This window comes from Capricornis sumatraensis, chromosome 13 (assembly GCF_032405125.1).
Source record: "Capricornis sumatraensis isolate serow.1 chromosome 13, serow.2, whole genome shotgun sequence".
In the NCBI taxonomy this organism is placed as follows: Eukaryota; Metazoa; Chordata; class Mammalia; order Artiodactyla; family Bovidae; genus Capricornis; species Capricornis sumatraensis.
In genome coordinates this window covers 48607734-48618154 of record NC_091081.1, presented here as the reverse complement: position 1 = coordinate 48618154, position 10421 = coordinate 48607734, and positions in this window count along the sequence as shown.

Genomic DNA, 10421 nt, shown 5'->3' with positions numbered 1-10421 from the left:
GATTTTCTCAGTTCAGTTGCTCAGTTGTGTCCAACTCTTTGTGACTCATGGACTGTGGCACGCCAGACTTCCCTGTCCACCACCACCCCTGAAGGTTGCTCAAATGCATGTCCATCGAGTCGGTGATGCCATCCAACCATCTCATCCTCTGTCATCCCCTTCTGCTCCCACCTTCAATCTTTCCCAGCATCAGGATCTTTTCCAATGAGTCAGTTCTTCACATCAGGTGGCCAAAGTATTGGAGTTTCAGCTTCAGCGTCAGTCCTTCCAATGAATATTCAGGACTGATTTCCTTTAGGATGGACTGGTTGGATCTCCTTGCAGTCCAAGGGACTCTGAAGGATCTTCGCCAACACCACAGTTCAAAAGCATCAATTCTTCAGCGCTCAGCTTTCTTTATAGTCCAACTCTCACATCCGTACATGACTACTGGAAAAACCATAACTTTGATTAGATGGATCTTTGTTGGCAAAGTAACATCTCTGCTTTTTAATATGCTGTCTATAACCTTTTTGAAACAAATTACCACAAATTCAGTGGTTTAAAAGAACAGAATTGTATTCTCTCACGATTTAGGAGGCCAGAAATCTGAAATCAAGGTGTTGGCAGGGCCACACTCTCTCCTAAGGCACTAGAGGAGCATCCTTCCTTGCTTCTTCTGGTCCCTAGTGCCTCCAATCTTGCTTCCATCTTCATACAGCTTTCTCCTCTTTGTCTTATGAGGACACTTGTCATTGGATTTAGGGCCCACCCAGGTAATCCAGGATGATCTCATCCCAAGATCCTTAACTTAATTGCAAAGACTCTTTTTCTAAATAAGATTAGGACTTGGGCCTGTCTTTTCTGGGGCCACCATTCAACCCACTACACTGACCTTGCCAAGGAAAGAGATTTGGTAGGAAGTGAGAGTTATCAATAAACCTCTTCCCTTGGGCTTCCCAGATGGTGCTAGTGGTTAAAGAACCTGCCTGCCAAGGCAGGAGATGTAAGAGATGTGGGTTCTATTCCTGGGTCGGGAGGATCCCCTGAAGGAGGGCATGGCAACCTACTCCAGTATTCGTGCCTGGAGAATCCCACAGACAAGGGAGCCTGCTGGGCTACAGTCCATATGGTCACAAAGAGTTGGACACAACTGAAGTGACCTAGCACACACGCATGCACACTGACACATTAAGTGGGGTAAAAATTCACTGGACTCTATGTAAACCACAAACCTATTAGTTAAAAAATATATGCATTGGTATGCTCATTTATAAACAGAGCTGTTTCTAGGTGGAGGCGTTACACTCTGATTTTCACTTTCTTTTCCTTACATTTGGTACTGTCAAGTTATTTTTAAAACGCTTTTTATAATTGGCAAAACCCTACAAATCTCTTTACAGTTTGAAAAAAGCTTCTACTGGCATATCTGAAAAGACCTAATGGATAGGTAGTGGGTTTTTTTCCTCTTCCTATAGATAGAAGCATTTGAGGAAAGGGACTTAAACTATGAAAGTTCAGTTACAAACTTGAACTTTAAAACTAGCTGGAATTGATTTAAAATAAGTTATGGAAATGGTAACCATGTCAGAGATGGATACGATAAGTAGCTTGACTGTAGTAATCATTTCACTATGCGTGTGTATATTCCCAATTATCATGTATGCTTTAAATGTGTAAAATTTTAATTTAAAATAATAAATAAGTTATGGAACCCTAATTTTTATATGACATAAAAATGTATATTCCTCCTATTTCCAAATTTGATTCGAGGCAATGAAGTGTAAAGAAGTGTGGGGAAACTGCTCTTTAGTTGGAAGGCTGGAGGAGGGCTGTTGTCAGGAAGGGACAACTGAAGAGTGTTACACAGAGGGTTAGGCCCCCCGGCCTCTAACTAGGTCCTTACACCAGTTCAGATGGTAAATGCTGTGCTTTACCCTTCCCTTGGCATTTTGGGGTACTTACCAAAGTGAAAGTGAGAGTCACTCAGTCGTGTCCGACTCTTTTCAACCCCATGGACTATACAGTCCATGGAATTCTCCAGGCGAGAATACTGCAGTGGATAGTCTTTCCCTTCCCCAAGGGATCTTCCTAACCCTGGGATTAAACCCAGGTCTCCCGCACTGCAGGCAGATTTCTTTACCAGCTGAGCCACCAGGGCAGATATTCTTACTTAAAGAAGCGAAGAAAAGGCTTAGGTCAAGACTAAATACTCTGCCTGTCACCAGGTTCACGAACATATTCATATTTACCCTAAGACTAGACTTAAGCTAGATGCATTTAGTGAAAGTATCACTTTAATGAATCATTGCCTTAAGGCATTAAATGGTACCCCCAAGGCTTGGGAGAGTTAATGTTCTCTCTAAATTGCCAGAGAATTCCCAAGGGGTATACCACTGGCAAAATCTGATGACTGTTTAATAACTATAACCCCTGTTGTACAGCAGAGTTATATGTATCATACTTTGCAGCAATTACTACTTCCTTTCCATTTAATACAGTTTTAATGGGAATTCCTTGGCTGTCCAGTGGCTACCACTCCGTGCTTTCACTACTGAGGATGCAGGTTCAGTCCCTGGTCAGAGAACTAAACTCCTGCAAGCTGAGGAGCGTGGCCAGTACATAATAATAATAATAATGCAGTTTCAATATTATACTTTATATTCACCATAAAAAAGAGGTATTAATTATGCGATGTGATAGAAGTTAGCAAATGCTAATCATGTTGCCATACATAAATGTATCAAACAAATGTTATACACCTTAAATGTAGGCAATGTTATGTCAGTTCTAGCTCCATAAAATAAATAAGTAATTAATAAATGCTACAATCTAATGCTTCTTGTTTTTCCCTATAAGAGAGACTTTGATTGGAAAATATTTTAGGAAAAATAGGTTATTTCTCACTTAAATAACATCATTACTTTATCTAGCTCACTTTTCAAAAGTAAATAGATTTTAAACTTCATTGAAATCACAGTTCCATAGAGAATATAGCATGAAAAATTCAGAATCTTTTTTTAACTTGCTAAAACTTGTCATAGTGGACAAATCTTTCAAATCAGCCATCTGTAAGTTATGTTTAAAATAAAAGCACTTACAATTTTATTTCTAATGTTTGAAACTTTACTCCTGTCTCTGAGAAAATTGCTGATAACTCACTTGTCATTTAGCATCTAAAGTTAAAGTGAAAGTTTTGTTGCCTTGTGACATGTGAGATCTTAGTTCCCTGACGAGGGATGGAACCCATATCCCCTGCGTTGGAAGTTGGATTCTTAACCACTGGACCACCAGGGAAGTTCTAAGGCTAGCCTTATTTCTAATCACCATGGATAATCAAGAGATACCAAAGCTGGTTTATAAAAGCAAACAATGTATTTTTGTTTTTCATTCTGAACACACATATACACACACACATATATAAAATTGAAATAGAGCTGATGTACAATAGTATATTAGTTTCAGGAGTACCACATAGCAATTTGACATTTACATATATTATGAAATGATCACCACAGTAAGTCTAGTAATCATCCATCCCCATACAAAGCTATTACAGTATTATTAACCATATCCTTATGCTGTATATTACATCCCCATGGCTTATTTTATAACCCAGAGATTTATACCTCTTAACGTCCTTCACTTGTTTTGTCCACCTTTCCACAGCTTTCTCCTCTGGCAACCACCCACTGACTTGCTCTCTGTGTCTATGAGTCTGTTTTGTGCAACATGTATTTGTTATTTTACAGCAAACCTACAATGCCCGTGGCTGTATAATATCACTAACTTTTTTTCCAGTTCTTAAATGGGTCAAAATAGTCTCGTTATCAAATCTGTAATTAAAGAGTCAAATCATAAAATCATAGTGTATTTTAATCAGTTTAATTAACTAGTTTTGTTTTTGACTATCATAGTGGAGAACTAGATGTAAATGAAAATTAAATTGTACTTGGATATGCATGAGTGTGTTGAAATTTGGATGATGAAAAGTACTTTAGAGAAATAAATTCCACAGTAATGAAGTCAGCTGGTATCATCTTATGCTGTGAACTAATTCTCCAACAGATGGTGCTAGCTTGCCTCTAGTGACAGCTATTCTGGTCTATCCTCCCTTAAAATGTACCATGACCTTGATGGTGTTGATGGTAGAAAATGATGTGGTGATTTGAATAGAATGTCTTGTAAACATTCTTCTATTGCCCCTGAACTTTGGTTAATAAGACATCATTTCACACAATCCAATTGGAGAACATATCCTCTAAGAGGATTATGAATATTTCTTCCATGATAGTTCAGCTGGTAAAGAATCTGCCTGCAATGCAGGAGACCCTGGTTCAATTGCTGGGTTGGGAAGATCGCCTGGAGAAGGGATAGGTTACCCACTCCAGTATTCTTGGGCTTCCCTGGTGGTTCAGATGGTAAAAAATCAGCCTGCAATGTGGGACACCTGGATTCGATCCCTGGGTTGGGAGATCCCCTGGAGGAGGGCATGGCAACCCACTCACAGTATTCTTCCCTGGAGAAACTCCATGGACAGAGGAGCCTGGCGGGCTATAGTCCATGGGGTCGCAAAGAGTCGGACACGACTGAGTGACTAAGCACAGCATAGCTATAGGAAACCATTTTAAAGGTAGTTTATATGATAACAACGAAGAAGGCACTGGCACCCCACTCCAGTACTCTTGCCTGGAAAGTCCCGTGGACGGAGGACCCTGGTGGGCTGCAGTCCATGGGGTCTCGAAGAGTGGGACACAACTGAGTGACTTCCCTTTCACTTTTCACTTTCATACATTGGAGAAGGAAATGGCAACCCACTCCAGTGTTCTTGCCTGAAGAATCCTAGGGATGGGGGAGCCTGGTGGGCTGCTGTCTATGGGGTCACACAGAGTTGGACACAACTGAAGCGACTTAGCAGCAGCAGCAGCAGCATATGATAACAATGAGTATCATTTAACTTTTACAGAAAAGTCGGATTAGAGAAAAGCTTGTCTCTTTAACTATATATCCCCCCAAATTACACCAAATCTCAAAAATGTTGGAGGTGGGTGTTTCTTCCTAACAATTTGACAAATATTTAGTGATCTACTAAACATAGTACTAGGATGAAAATAGATGTTTCCTAATTCTGAAGGACTTAGTGTAATTTCCCAGCATTAAGTCGTTTTCGCATATCCTATAAGAGTTTTGCCATAATGATGCACTTTGTTACTATTATAAGCTCACTATCTTTCTTTAAATTATCTTTTATTTTAAAAGAAAAATCTATTATTGATATTAATTTTTAAAATTTCACAGACAAAAAGCAATCATCAGAAGATATCATCAAGTGGGACTTATCTAGTGGTCCAGTGGTTAAGACTCTGTACTTCCAATGCAGGGGGCACGGGTTCAATCCCTGGACGAGGAACAAAGAGCCCACATGCTGTGAGGTGAGGTCAGAAAGAAAAAAAAAAGGAAAGAAAATATTTTGAAGAAATATATAAACTTCAGCCAATTTAAGTAAGTATCTACATAATTTCAAGCCTGAACCTGCTCTTTCTTTTAAAAAGGAAATTAATCACACAATAATAGATGTTAAAGGCATGCATGTGTGTGTGCCTGCTTAGTCACTCAGTCGTGTCCGACTCTCTGTGACCCCATGGACTGAAGCCCGCCAGGCTCCTCTGTCCGTGGGATTCTCCTGACAAGTATATTGGAGTGGGTTGCCATTCCCTTCTCTAGAGGATCTTCCCGACCCCGGGATCAAACCCAGGTCTCCTGCATTGCAGGCGGATTCTTTACCATCTGAGCCACCAGGGAAGCTATTAACTAGCACAAAACTAAAACTTTCTCCCTAAAGTATTAAAAGGGGAATAACTCTCACACTATGGAATTCAATATTTAATGTCGTATCAGTGGAACACATAAAACCATTTACAGTACCACCAGTGGTAAGTGTTTTACCTTTGGGGGAACATTCTAGCTAGAGAAAGAGAGAGAGAGAGTGATGGATGTAAACAAATCATTATACAATTTCATTAGCACCATATACAGATATTTCAATGTATTATGAAGAACATGATAGAAACAGATTAGTTCTCTATGGGGATGTGAGATCACAATTTATTTTAGATAAAACTGATGTTTGAGCTATTTATTGAAGGATAAATACAACTTTACTGAGGAATAGAGAAATCCGAGTATTTCAGGGAGATAAGCAAAGGGACAGTGTGGTGGGAACAGTATGGTGTGCTGAACTACGGGGGAGGAAAGAATGAATGGTAAAGAGGTTGGAATGGAGATCAGGAGCCAAATTTTGAGAGGATCTGCATGTATACCATGCCAAGGAGCTTTGGCTTAATCCTTTGGGCAATGGAACTCTAGCACAAGTTTTTAAGCAGGGGATTAAGAAGATTAGATCTGTATTTTACAAGGCTGATTCTGACCGAAATGCGGAGGATGAATTGGAAGGAATAGTGAAGTAGAAACTGGCACAAACAGCTCAGTTAAAAGATTCTTGCATGTGGTACGTTTTCTCTTTTAAAAAAAATTTCTTAAGTCAGACAGAGAAAGACAAATACTACATGATCTCGGTTCAGTTCAGTTCAGTCGCTCAGTCATGTCTGACTCTGTGACCCCATGAATCGCAGGCCTCCCTGTCCATCACCATCTCCCAGAGTTCACTCAAACTCACGTCCATCGACTCGGTAATGCCATCCAGCCATCTCATCCTCTGTCATCCCCTTCTCCTCCTGCCCCCAATCCCTCCCAGCAGCAGAGTCTTTTCCAATGAGTCAACTCTTCTCATGAGGTGGCCAAAGTACTGGAGTTTCAGCTTTAGCATCATTCCTTCCAAAGAACATCCAGGACTGATCTCCTTCAGAATGGACTGGTTGGATCTCCTTGCAGTCCAAGGGACTCTCAAGAGTCTTCTTCAACACCACAGTTCAAAAGCATCAATTCTTTGGTGCTCAGCTTTCTTCACAGTCCAACTCTCACATCCATACATGACCACAGGAAAAACCATAGCCTTGACTAGACAGATCTTTGTCAGCAAACTAATGTCTCTGCTTTTCAATTTGCTATCTAGGTTGGTCATAACTATTCTTCCAAGGAGTAAGCGTCTTTTAATTTCATGGCTGCAGTCACCATCTGCAGTGATTTTGGAGGCCCCCAAAATAAAGTCTGATACTGTTTCCACTGTTTTCCCATCTATTTGCCATGAAGTGATGGGACCAGATGCCATAATCTTTGTTTTCTGAATGTTGAGCTTTAAGCCAACTTTTTCACTCTCCTCTTTCACTCTCATCAAGAGGCTTTTTAGTTCCTCTTCACTTTCTGCCATAAGGATGGTGTCATCTGCATATCTGAGGTTACGATAATTCTTCCAACAATCTTTATTCCAGCTTGTGCTTCTTCCAGCCCAGCGTTTCTCATGATGTACTCTGCATAGAAGTTAAATAAGCAGGGTGACAATATACAGCCTTGATGTACTCCTTTTCCTATTTGGAACCAGTCTGTTGTTCCATGTCCAGTTCTAACTGTTGCTTCCTGACCTGCATACAGGTTTCTCAAGAGGCAGGTCAGGTGGTCTGGTATTCTCATCTCTTTCAGACTTTTCCACAGTTTATTGTGATCCACACAGTCAAAGGCTTTGGCATAGTCAAAAAAGCAGAAATAGATGTTTTTCTAGAATTCTCTTGCTTTTTAGATGATCAAGTGGATGTTGGCAATTTGATCTCTGGTTCCTCTGCCTTTTCTAAAACCAGCTTGAACATCTGGAAGTTCATGGTTCATGCATTGCTGAAGCCTGGCTTGGAGAATTTTGAGCATTACTTTACCAGTGTGTGAGATGAGTGCAATTGTGCAGTAGTTTGAGCATTCTTTGGCATTGCCTTTCTTTGGGATTGGAATGAAAACTGACCTTTTCTAGTCCTGTGGCCACTGCTGAGTTTTCCAAATTTGTTGGCATACTGAGTGCAGCACTTTCACAGCATCATCTTTTAGGATTTGAAATAGCTCAACTGGAATTCCATCATCTCCACTAGCTTTGTTCATAGTGATGCTTCCTAAGGCCCACTTGACTTCACATTCCAGGATGTCTGGCTCTAGGTGAGTGATCACACCATCGTGATTATCTGTGTATGAAGATCTTTTTTGTACAGTTCTTCTGTGTATTCTTGCCACCTCTTCTTAATATCTTCTGCTTCTGTTAGGTCCATACCATTTCTGTCCTTTATTGAGCCCATCTTTGCATGAAATGTTCCCTTGGTATCTCTAATTTTCTTGAAGAGATCTCTAGTCTTTCCCATTCTGTTGTTTTCCTCTATTTCTCACTTGCTTATGAAATCTAAAATAATGGAGCTCGTAGATACAGAGGACAGATTGATGGCTGCCAAAGCCAGGGTGAAAGGGCTGAAGAAAATGAATGAAGGTGATCAAAAGGTACAAATCTCCAATAGTGAGAACGTAAGTCCTGGGGGTAAAATGTGCAGCATGGTGACTAGAGTTCACAATACTGTGTTATACATTTCAAAGTTGCTGAAAGTAAATTTTAATAGTTCTCATCACAAGTAAACAAAAATTTTTATCTGTGTGTGGTAAGGCATGTTGAAGACAATTTTTATGGTAATCATTTCACAATATCTACATACATCAAATCATTATGTTGTATACCTAAAACTAATACAATGTTACAAGTCAATTATACGCAAATATGCTAAGTTGCTTCAGTCATGTCCGACTCTTTGTGACCCCATGGACTGTGACCCGCCAGGCTCCTCTCCAGGAAAGAATTCTGGAGTGGGTTGCCATTTCCTTCCCCAATGTCAATTATACCTCAATTTAAATACTATTTCTTAGCTTTGTCCATTGAACAGGCTTAGAAACAATGACCAGTAGCACTTAGCACCCTGAAAGCATGGACTATAGTCTTTGAATATAATTGTTTTCTCAAAGGAACCATGACTGTGAAACAGTGGCTAAAAAAAAAAAAAAGGAAAGAGTGGCTAATGTCAGGTCTGGGGAAAGAAATGTAGAAAATAAATCTAGAATATTTTGTCAAATCAGAAGTAAAGAAGCTATCAAAGTCCTCTGAAGTCCTGTCAAAAGGATTCAAAAGGCAGTAATAGCTAAAGAGGGGACAATTTGAGTATCAATAAGGAAGATGAATTAAAGCATCATTTATTTGTAAATGTGCAAGGTCCCATTCATACTAAAAAATAAGTCTGATTGATCACCTTTTGAACCTAACTTCTCTGTACAAACTTATACCTCGAGGAAACCCAAATGGTTGATGAGAGAAGTTTTCTTTCTAAAAGTATTTCAGTCAGTAAAATAAAGAAGGAATGATAGAATTAAAGATGGAACAATAGAATTAAAGTGCAATTGCTCAGTGTCCGACTCTTTGTGACCATGGACACAAAGCCCATGGAGCCCACCAGGCTTCTCCATCCATGGGATTTTCCAGGCAAGAATACTAGAATGGGTTGCCATTTCCTTCTCCAGGGATAGGATTAAAATATCACAGTTTTGCAACTTCTAGAGAAATAATGGCTCTAGGCAATGACCATGAATGGCTGTTCAATTAACACAAAGAAACAACCAGTTATATGCCCTCTTGAAGAAAGTTCACATCAGTATACTCTTGCAAAAACATTGAGTGATCCAGCCTATAGCTCAGCACTGCCTAACAGAACTTTCTTTGATATTGGAAGTATTCTGTCTCTGTACTGTCCAATACCAGAGGAAAGCAGTTAACAAGTTTCACTATGTGGGAATCTATAAGAGTAACTACCCAATTTCTTTAACAAATAAATTGCAAACATTTTTTAAAAGGAGGGAAGCTAATGTGAATTAGAGGATGTGGTGGCCTCTTATTTTGCGGTTGAGGACCCCTGGCACTCAATGAGGGGTTCTTGCTGCAGAGCTAGGGGGCTGCCTTGCTGATGTGAGGTCAGAGGCAGTGGAGTGAATGGGGAGCTAGAAGAGTGGGCTGATGATGTCCAATCATGTGTGTTTGTACAACAGCATTCAACTCAGAATGAAAGACTTGGACCAACATGGATAATGCCAAACACATGATGCTGAACAAAAGAAGCCAGATACAAAAGAATACATTCTCATGATGCCATTTATGCCAAGAGTTCAAATTAATATATGTCGATAAAAATCAGAGACGACTGCCTTCAGGAAGTAGGGATTCCTAGGAGGGGGAATGAGGGAACTTTCTGAAGGTGATGAAACTGTCCTACATCCAGACTGGCATGTTGGTTATACAGGTGTATATATTTGTCAAAAGTCATCAAATTATATACATTTAAAATATGTATTCACAGAACGTATATTTTACCTTAATAAAAAAAAATGTTTCAGGATTTTCCTGACTCTGAGTTCCACTGCTGGGGGCACAGGCTCAATCCCTAGTAGGGGAACTAAGATCCCACATGTCACACAGCATG